Here is an 11334-nt window from a genome sequence, read left to right as displayed (position 1 = left end):
GAGTTGCTTATCATCTCACTTTTGCTGGGTTGCTTTGAACTCACAATCTTCCTGCCTCAGGATCCAGGGCCACTGCTAATACAGGCATGTTCCACCATACCTGGCTTCCCCATTTATTTTTATTTATTAATTGTAGGACATATGATTGACAACTAGCTTGTAAAATTTAAATTTATAATTAGAGAAAAAACATAATGAGAATATATTTCATTGAATTCTATGTGACTTACAATATCACTTACTTAGCATTTAGTACATAAATGATATGTACTATATACATATATTTTTTAAAAAAACATTACATTCAGTAGAAATTATTAATTCAAATTATCTAATCACTTATTAATACATAAACCTGAAATTTAATTAGCATCTAGAGTAATCTACATCTGAATCCAGAAACAACTCTCATATATATTTTGTAAATGAAACCTTTGTTTGCTTGTTTCTAGAAATCTGTACATCATCATATTGAGTAATTAGATTCTCATTCGAAAGAAGCACAATGTTGACTAACAGTAGAGGAAGCAAATTTGAGTAATTTTCAATATTTCCTAGATTATCTGCTTGAAAATCAGCTAACTTCTCTGAATTAAATTTACCTGACTTGTCAAAACAACAAAATTTTTCAGGATCAAAGGAATTTATTTGAAATTCATGGAGAATGGAGATTATTCACACTATTCTACATTATTCCTGGTTCACTATTTTATGTCATTATTTTTACTAATTTGAAATATCTTCATTGTCATGCCTAACTGTGACATTGGATCTAGCTGTGGACTAAGCAATGTTCTCCTTAGTCTTTGTACAAAGCAAGATCCAAGTACTTCCATAAGGACATTTTTGTCATTTATCTTCATAAAAAATTGATTTCTTTCAATGTTTTTTTTTAATGTGATACTATGCTTATATTCGTATTTTATTGTCATTTTTTGTTGTTGTTGTTCCTGGATTGCAAAACTTTGGTGATTTGTTTGGTTGGGTTGTGATGGTTTGGGCAAAGCATAGCTAAAATACAACTGTATAATATCTTTTACATTTTGATATGTTTTTACCAAACTAGGCAGTATTATTTTAGCATGGATTCCATATGAAATAAGGTGTCTTACTAAACTTCATATATACCTTGTAACTTGGACATAACTTCATAAATATTCATGAGTACACTTTTGAAAAATGATTAATCCACTTGTTCTTAATCCTGAGTCAAGTATTTACAGGTTCTTGTCCATATTAACTTTCTACATCTTGCCAGCTCTATGAAGAATGTACTGTTGCTTATTATCATGTACTCAACAAAAGAAACAGTCTTGTGTTGTGTGTCTTCTGCTGTGTCTTTGTCCTAGATCCCCAAACTTGATTCACTTGTCTTGCTGAAGTTCTTCCAGGATTGTAGAATCAAAAAGAGGGCATGTAAAATATTCTCAGTTTATGTATAGCTTTGTTTAAGAACAGTTTATTGGTTCTAATATATTTGACCCATAATTTTATCTTGGGACATGGTGTGACTAATATGTAAATTTAATTCTTCTTCAGTGCCAGTGATTTTCAAATTAAATTAAAAATATAATTCAAATATAATGTAATATAAATACAAATTTCATACAATTTATATTTAAATTAGGTTGAAAACAAATTACACTTACTATATAGTTTAGCTTTTTATTTTACAATATTTAATAGGTATATATTACATGCCCAGTATAATTCTAAATAATGCAAATATAAGGGAGAGCAAAACTGACAAAACTCTCAGCGCTCACTGAACTTAAATTATAGTAAGAGAAGATCAAATTTAAACACAAATTAGAAATTTATTTCAGATGTAAGAAAATTATTCCAGATGTAAGAAAAATTCCATGATAAATTCTATGGAAAAGGAATGAATTGAGAGACCAATGAAATACAGAGTAAAAATGTCAAAAGAGTAATCCAGTCTGTTTTTTTGTTAATTTAGTTAGAATTTTCAGAGAAGATCACTATGAGAAAGGACAGAGGAGGACAGAACTAAATCACAAAATAACAAAAGTAAAATTGTCCAGGAAGTAGTTCAGGAGGCTAAGGCAGGTAGATCACTAGTTCAAAGTCAGCCTCAGCAAAAATCTAGCCACTAAGCAACTCAGTGAGACCCTGTCTCTAAATAAAACACAAAAATTGGGCTGAGTGTCCCTGAGTGCAATCTCCCCCCATATCAAAAAAAAAAATTGCCCAGAAAAAGAGAATGTCTCATGAAAATGCCATGAGTGGGAACAACCTTGTTTTTATTTGGGGAGCAGAAAGAGAAAAGAGTACAAAGCATATCAGATAGGATCCTGGAAGGTATGTTAAGGTCTTCGGTATTTTATCCTTTTATGTATGAAGAGATTGCAGTGTTTTTTGACAGGAGAGTGACATAATCTGGGCTAATGTTTGATTCTGTCTGCCTTGCGGAGAAATGGTTTCAGAGGGCAAGTACTTGGCAAGATTCCAGTGAGTCAGCTGTAGAATTAACTGTTAAAAGATGGCTGGATTTGGTCTAGAAAGGAAGTAGCAATGGAAATGGAAAGCATCATGAGACTGAGAATATGTGCTTTCAGTTAAAATCTACAAGGATTGATGATGAATAGAATGCAAAATGAGAAATAAAAAGAGAAGTGAAAGCAGTTCTAATGTCTGACTTGGGCAACTAAATGGAGTGTGATACCTCTTCAGAGATCAAAAATACTTGTGTGGGGCTGGGAGAGGTGGCCCATGCATGTAATCCCAGTGACTGGGAGGCTGAGACAGGAGGATTGTGAATTCAAAGCCAGCCTCAGCAAACAGGAGGCACTAAGCAACGCAGTGAGACCATGTCTCTAATAAAATACAAAATAGGTCTGGGGATGTTGCTCAGTGGTCTAATATCCCTGAGTTCAATCCCTGGTTCCAAAAAAAAAAAAAAAAATGGTAAGAATGGGTTTGGGGAAAAAAAACATTTTGTATCAGATGCCTATTAGATATTCAAATGAAGGTGCCAATTATGTAGTTAAGTATATCATCAGTCTTATTTAGACAAAAATTTGTACTATCATCTTGACATATAACTGATTTTTAAACCTTCCATCATTAAAAAATAAGGAAAAACCCTGTTTTGCATACAGGTGCTCGTACACATGCACAAACAGCTCTGAGATGTTTCCTTTATGTGTCCAACTCTAAATTAATTGCATTTAATAATATTTATGAAATTACTAAATTTCAAGAGGTAGATAGCTTTATTAGTGATTTACCAAGAAATGATATTTAGTTTGAGTACTTGACTAAGATCAGAGTTCCATTAAAGTGTCAGTTAGCAAATGATATTTCTTAACTTGTAAAAATCTAGACTAGTTTACTTATTTTAGAGTATGAAAATTATAGTATTTTGATATTTCCTTATAAATTTTTTGGCTGACATAATGCTGTTTCTTGCCTTGGTAGCAGGCCAGAAATACAAAACACTTGACTTCATTTTCAGAATCAAAATAGTTTATTCTAGCAAAGTGCTGTGCAGTTCACCAACTGAGTTCTACAACTTAGCTACTGTGAGCATTTCTGGTACTGTTGAAAAACGTCAGGGATGCCTTTCATTTACTCACCTGTGCTTCCATTATTTAAAGTTTCACTTAGACCTTCCTTGAACCAAAATTGGCCACAAGATGTTTCCCACTGACTCACAATCTCATTCTTCTGGGGTTATTTTTCTCCTACTTATCTTTACTTCTTGAAATGCTTAAATATTAATTTTTTTCAACATGATATTTCTGTAAAGTGCCAGATTCAATCTGAATCCCTAGAGATAATTTTTCTCTCCCTTTTATTGTGCTGTTTATTCAAGATAGCAAAGATCTTCCATATTTTGTAAGATTCATTTCATCTGAATGTATTTCTAAACCTGCCAGTTATTTTGTAACTATCTTCTAAAATGTCACATCCATCAATAAATATTTTGCATCTTAGTATTTAGAATAATTTATCAAAATATTATGCTTAATAAGTGTATTAAGTGTATCTCTCATACTTTAAAATGAACAAAAACAGAACAATTTCTATAACTAATTATTTTTATGAATTATAAAATTCACAATGTAATTTAGCATTTAGAAAGATTTTTTGAAATGAACAAAAGTGACAAATATTGTATGTAGACATTGTCAAATAGTTAATAGAAAGCCTTATTTTTACTTTAAAAAATTTAAAGATCCATCAATCTACTGTAAATATGCACAGTGATCTAAAAGGTTTGGCCAGCTGCATAATATATTAAGATACTCAATTTTATTTTGTACTAATATTCTTTTTGCCAAATATTATTATACCATAAATTTATAGAATATGAAGCCACTTAAAACAATAACATTCAAAGAGAATGTTTATACTGTATCTAATGTATAGTTATTTTAATATCCTTCATGTTTAGACATGCATACTATTTCTAAACATTTTATCACTTAGATATTTTATGACCAGTTCTTCATCTACAATAATCCTGAGGAACCATGTTAATCAACATACTTAAATTTTTTGATCAATATAATTTTTTCTTTATTCAGGTATTAAATATTTTAGGAAAATACTATTTCCTAAATTGGAAGTATTTATGTGGGTTAAGTATTTTATCACATGAAATCTTCCAGCAAAGTAATCATATGGTCAAATTACTTTTAAAAACATAAAATTAACTATAGATTTTTAAGCACATTTTTCTGTCTATTCACTGGTCATATGCATGTCACCTCACTGCTCTGACTAAAATCTTCTCATTATTATTTGAAAAAGCATTATAGTCATTTTGATCATTAATGACAGAAACAAATGCCATATTGAACAATTTCTAAATCATCCTCAAAGAAAACCAGCATAGAGAAAACAGATTTAAGAGTGTGAACACTGTGGTTAAATACACTGCATTCTAAATCTGGCTCCATCATATATATGGTGTTCCATTAAGCAAGTTATTTTACTTCTTATTTTTTTTCTTTTTTAAGTTACTTTATTTCAATGTACAAAAATTTCTTCTGTAAAATGGGAATATTTATTACTTTCCTAAAATATAATGGATGACATTTTAATTAATATTTGCAAAGCACCTTGCATTACATTTGCCTCAGTGCCTAAGAGGCTGTATTAACAGTTATAACTACTATAGTCATTCCTTATTCAAATTAGTTCACTGATCTTTAATGATATTTGAATCTAAGGAAAAGTTGAAAATCCCTAACAAATGCTTCATGGTAAACAAATCATACAAAACCTTAATATACTAAATCAATTTAAGATAACATATAATTCCTAGCAAAATACTTTATGATAAAATTTTTGAAAAACAGGTGTGCTTACATAATACCGTATTTACAAATTTTTATATTATAATCTTGTTTAAAACTGGACAATATTTTGTAAGTTGTTTATCAGATTTAATAAAATTTAGGTCTATTTTATATATGTGTATGCTTTATGGTTATATATATGTTTTTTGTCCTGATATACAAGCAATTAAATTTCTCATCATTTCAAAATAAATCCTATGTTGTGATTATTAGTAATTCAGTAAGAAATATCTGTAGGGAAAAATGTCTTTCTTACTGAAAATATGATTAAAGTAATTGTACCTTGTTATATGATATTCAATTCTAGCTCATCATCATATCAAAATATCAATAGACAATCCAGTGTTTCAAAATTTATTATATTTTAGATTGTCAAGTTATTATGGGAATGCATCTATACACATGCATATATACCAAACATTTGTGTTTATGTGTACACATGTGTAAGTAAAGTACAAGTATATATGTATGAGTAAAATTTATTAAATATTTGTAAATTTATAGTTTTTCTTCCATTGCAGTTTAATATGAGATATGCAATTCTCAAATAACCCAAAAACTCATCAAGCACATTATTTTAGGGGAAGGTTTGTTATTGGGTCTGGTTTTCTGCAAGGACAAGTAGGTAATTTTGCAACCATCAAGTTCTTACTCAAGAGGAAATAGGGCTCATTTGCATATTATTACGCACATAATTGTAAATTTGGCTATGCAAATAAAGCACTCCACATTCTGGCCTTGTTCCTAGGTTTTCTAGGGCTTAATTGTCCTGAACAATTTTAAAAGGTTAAAAATATTGGTGGTTTCCTATACAATCAACAAACAAACAAAGTGATACCTATTAGCATTCAAAAGTATATGGTTTCATCAGTTGAAATATTAAAAACATAAGGCTTGAATTCACTGAATGGAAAAATTTAAGTTGCACTCTTTTTAACATTCCATGCTTTGCTTACTTTAATTTTTTGTATAATTTAGTTGTTCTCTCCTTTATTTTATTGTACCCAATGGATCAGTTCACATTTATCATGGCATTTTTAGGACATGACAGGACCTGCTGGAAGATAGTAAATAAATTAACATGGATTAAGAAATGTGAAATGTGTGAGCTCCTGTGTTGATAGTTGAAGGTGCATACATAAATGGTAGCTTCCTACTGATCAAGAGTCAAAAATGGATCATCTACACAGGAGTTGCTATGGGATGAATTGTCCCCTAATCCTCAAATTCTAATGGGGAAGCCTTAAACCTGGGTCCTTCAAAGAGTGACTGTATTTTAAGACAGTAGTTTTGAAGTGGTAATTTATTTAGAGGCTTTTAAGGAGGACACTAACCTAATCTGATTATAGTCCTTAGGAAAAGAGAATATGTAGGGTACATAGATACCAGGGATGTCAATATAAAAGTGCTTGAAAAAAATAATTTTTTTTCATTTATCATGTTAAGAAAACTTAAGTTTTAATGAATAACAGAATAGGTAAACAACTTAAAAAACAACTGTTTTTTTCTCCCTGAAATGTCCCAAATAAAATCAGTGTTCCATACTCACTGATTGCAATGCTAAGACAATAAAAAGGAACTGCAGTGAGATTTGGTCCAGCCTAAAATCATTAGGCTGTGTGTGTGTGTGTGTGTGTGTGTGTGTTGATTTTTTAATGACTAGATTTAGTTAATTGGAAGTAATTAAGAACATTATGTAAGTAATCTACAGTTTTATTTTGAGCATTTGATATGCTGGTATAGAGAAGTCACTCAAGTGGTTCAACTGAGTATTAAAGTTATTGTAAAGGTCCTCATGAATCCAAAAGGTTGGCTAGAAGATGGGTATAAAAAAGAAGAAAAACTAGCATCCAGAACACCTCAGATGGTAGAATCATCAGAATTAATTAATAATTTGTTTAGAGGTGAGGACAAGAAAGTGCATAGTTAAAAACCTGGATATTTAAGAAAAAGGCACTACCACCAACAGGGACAAAGGCTTTAACTGGGAAACAGTAATTTTTAAGGAAAAGATCATAGTCATGCATATAGACATACAGTTCCTGAACTATTGATAATGTATGGAGATAATTTACTATGGGAATGAATTTAGAGAAACCCTGATTCTAACATATTACCTCTGTTCAAAATTTAAATCAACTTGTTCTTCGCTTCTCTCAATAATATTCTGGTGGTTTTGAAAAACCAGCCTCTATCTCAGAGCAAAGCCTGTCCAAGGAAGGGACATGGCCTTTGTCCTTGGAAAAACCCACAGAGCACTCCTAAGCACATTCCCACCCTGCTAAGTTATTTATCTACAAATAACAGAGAGATCTGCTGCGCCAGGTGTCCCTGACTCAGTCAGGCTAGGTGGGGACCTATAGCAGCCCCCTAGCAGCCACCAATCAGCATGAATCAGGGAAATACCTGGGATGCCAGAAAAACCTCCCAGTAGTTTATGGTGGTTGATAACATATTGGGAAACCATGTAGTTCATCACGTACACCCCTCTTGGCTTAAACCAATCAGTTCAAACGAATATCCCTTTTGTACTGACCAATCACCACTACCTAACTTGTTCCCTCCAGAGAATGTGCTAATCATGTTTTAGAGCTGTTGTTTGATTTTCCCGCAGCGTAAGGTGATTTGTTATGCTGTATGTGAAGTCCCTGCCCTTCTCAAAGAATGTATATAAGCTCTGCTCAAGCTTTTCTCAGGGCTCTTTGCTCTTTGTTCCTCCGAAGTGAGCTCTGAGCTCCAGCATGCTGGACCCCCAATAAACCCTTTGCTGTTGCATGAGACAGTCTCTTTTCTTTTTTTTTAATTTTTTATTGTTGGTTGTTCAAAACATTACATAGTTCTTGATATATTATATTTCACACTTTGATTCAAGTGGGTTATGAACTCCCATTTTTACCCCATATACAGATTGCAGAATCACATCAGTTACACATCCATTGATTTACATATTGCCATACTTGTGTCTGTTGTATTCTGCTGCCTTTCCTATCCTCTACTATCCCCCCTCCCCTCCCCTCCCCTCCCCTCTTCTCTCTCTACCCCCTCTACTGTCATTCATTTCTCCCCTTGTATTATTTTTCCCTTTCCCCTCACTTCCTCTTGTATGTAATTTTGTATAACCCTGAGGGTCTCCTTCCATTTCCATGCAATTTCCCTTCTCTCTCCCTTTCCCTCCCACCTCTCATCCCTGTTAAATGTTAATCTTCTTCTCCTGCTCTTCGTCCCTACTCTGTTCTTAGTTACTCTCCTTATATCAAAGAAGACATTTGGCATTTGTTTTTTAGGGATTGGCTAGCTTCACTTAGCATAATCTGCTCTAATGCCATCCATTTCCCTGCAAATTCTATGATTTTGTCATTTTTTAATGCAGAGTAATACTCCATTGTGTATAAATGCCACATTTTTTTTATCCATTCGTCTATTGAAGGGCATCTAGGGTGGTTCCACAGTCTTGCTATTGTGAATTGTGCTGCTATGAACATAGATGTAGCAGTGTCCCTGTAGCATGCTCTTTTTAGGTCTTTAGGGAATAGACCAAGAAGGGGAATAGCTGGGTCAAATGGTGGTTCCATTCCCAGCTTTCCCAGGAATCTCCATACTGCTTTCCAAATTGGCCGCACCAATTTGCAGTCCCACCAGCAATGTACAAGAGTACCCTTTTCCCCACATCCTCACCAGCACTTGTTGTTGTTTGACTTCATAATGGCTGCCAATCTTACTGGAATGAGATGGTATCTTAGGGTGGTTTTGATTTGCATTTCTCTGACTGCTAGAGATGGTGAGCATTTTTTCATGTACTTGTTGATTGATTGTATGTCCTCCTCTGAGAAGTGTCTGTTCAGGTCCTTGTCCCATTTGTTGATTGGGTTGTTTGTTATCTTATTGTCTAATTTTTTGAGTTCTTTGTATACTCTGGATATTAGGGCTCTATCTGAAGTGTGAGGAGTAAAGATTTGTTCCCGGGGTGTAGGCTCCCTATTTACCTCTCTTATTGTTTCTTTTGCTGAGAAAAAACTCTTTAGTTTGAGTAAGTCCCATTTGTTGATTCTAATTATTAACTCTTGTGCTATGGGTGTCCTATTGAGGAATTTGGAGCCCGACCCCACAGTGTATAGATCGTAGCCAACTTTTTCTTCTATCAGACGCCATGTCTCTGATTTAATATCAAGCTCCTTGATCCATTTTGAGTTAACTTTGGTGCATGGCGAGAGAAAGGGATTCAGTTTCATTTTGTTGCATATGGATTTCCAGTTTTCCCAGCACCATTTGTTGAAGATGCTATCCTTCCTCCATTGCATGCTTTTAGCCCCTTTATCAAATATAAGATAGTTGTAGTTTTGTGGATTGGTTTCTGTGTCCTCTATTCTGTACCATTGGTCCACCCGCCTGTTTTGGTACCAGTACCATGCTGTTTTTGTTACTATTGCTCTGTAGTATAGTTTGAAGTCTGGTATCGCTACACCGCCTGATTCACACTTCCTGCTTAGCATTGTTTTTGCTATTCTGGGTCTTTTATTTTTCTATATGAATTTCATGATTGCTTTCTCTATTTCTATAAGAAATGCCATTGGGATTTTGATTGGCATTGCATTAAACCTATAGAGAACTTTTGGTATTATCGCCATTTTGATGATGTTAGTTGTGCCTATCCATGAACAGGGTATATTTTTCCATCTTCTAAGATCTTCTTCTATTTCTCTCTTTAGGGTTCTGTAGTTTTCATTGTATAAGTCTTTCACCTCTTTTGTTAGGTTGATTCCCAAGTATTTTATTTTTTTTGAGGATATTGTGAATGGAGTGGTTGTCCTCATTTCCATTTCAGAGGATTTGTCACTGATATACAGGAATGCCTTTGATTTATGCGTGTTGATTTTATATCCTGCCACTTTGCTGAATTCATTTATTAGCTCTAATAGTTTCTTTGTAGACCCTTTTGGGTCTGCTAGGTATAGAATCATGTCACCTGCAAATAGTGATAATTTAAGTTCTTCTTTTCCTATTTTTATGCCTTTAATTTCTTTCGTCTGTCTAATTGCTCTGGCCAGTGTTTGGAGAACTATGTTGAACAGAAGTGGTGAGAGAGGGCATCCTCTTGGCGGTCTTTTCCTCTGATATTCGCCCGACCTTTTCAGTTTGTTTTATTTCTTTTTTGTTTGTCTCTTTGTTTTTTTGTCTTTCCTTATTCATGATTTCCTCAAGTCAGAATAGAAGTTGGACAGGTATTTTCATCTGTTTTGTTAGACATTATGTTCTGGATTCCTTATCTATCTATGATAAATATCATTTGATCAATATTTGCTGAATAAGTGAAAAAATACTTCTTGTTTGATAATAAAAAGTCTATTTGATGTACTATTATTTTTCAACGAACTAAAACATGGCTTGGAAAAACTACTGGTGAAAACAACCTAATAAAATTTCTACATAAATAATATTTAAAACTGAAAGGATCTTTGTGCATGTTTTGTATACAGTTTTATCTATAGTTCTATTCCCAGTAATGCAATTGTCTACTATTTGAAAAATAAATCTAATTAAGAGCCCTTCAAAATATTTTTTAAAAGTCTCAGAAAAGCACTTGAATTTTGACAAAAGTTACCAGAAAAAAAATAGCAAGAACCCAGAGCAGTAAACTGAATAATATATTGGCTTTTGAAGATATTTCATAAATGGAATGAATTTCAGATACGTGTTTACAAACCTGAGGAGCATGTAGAGTAGAAAATAATATTCAGTGCACATCACATGTTGCAGGATCTAGTATAGGACTTTCTCTTAATACGGATAGGAAATGAAATTGCTAGTCACCATTTAACAATGACTCAGAAATATACACTTTCTATCCCTCACTTTGAGGGAATTTCATGAAAAATTACCAAGGTGATGATCACAGCACAGTAAACAAAAACAAAGTAAATATTTGTGTGCACCCAAATGAAGCACTGTACGTTTATATATTTTCTTCAAATTCTGATTACTTGCATAGATTAATTAAACTCAAGAG

The sequence above is a fragment of the Marmota monax genome, unplaced genomic scaffold (assembly GCF_021218885.2).
Source record: "Marmota monax isolate L192 unplaced genomic scaffold, Marmota_monax_Labrador192_F-V1.1 WCK01_AAM20220418_F8-fsc00184, whole genome shotgun sequence".
NCBI classification, from domain to species: Eukaryota; Metazoa; Chordata; class Mammalia; order Rodentia; family Sciuridae; genus Marmota; species Marmota monax.
The sequence above is the reverse complement of the archived record's forward strand: the minus strand, read 5'-3'. Positions refer to the sequence as shown.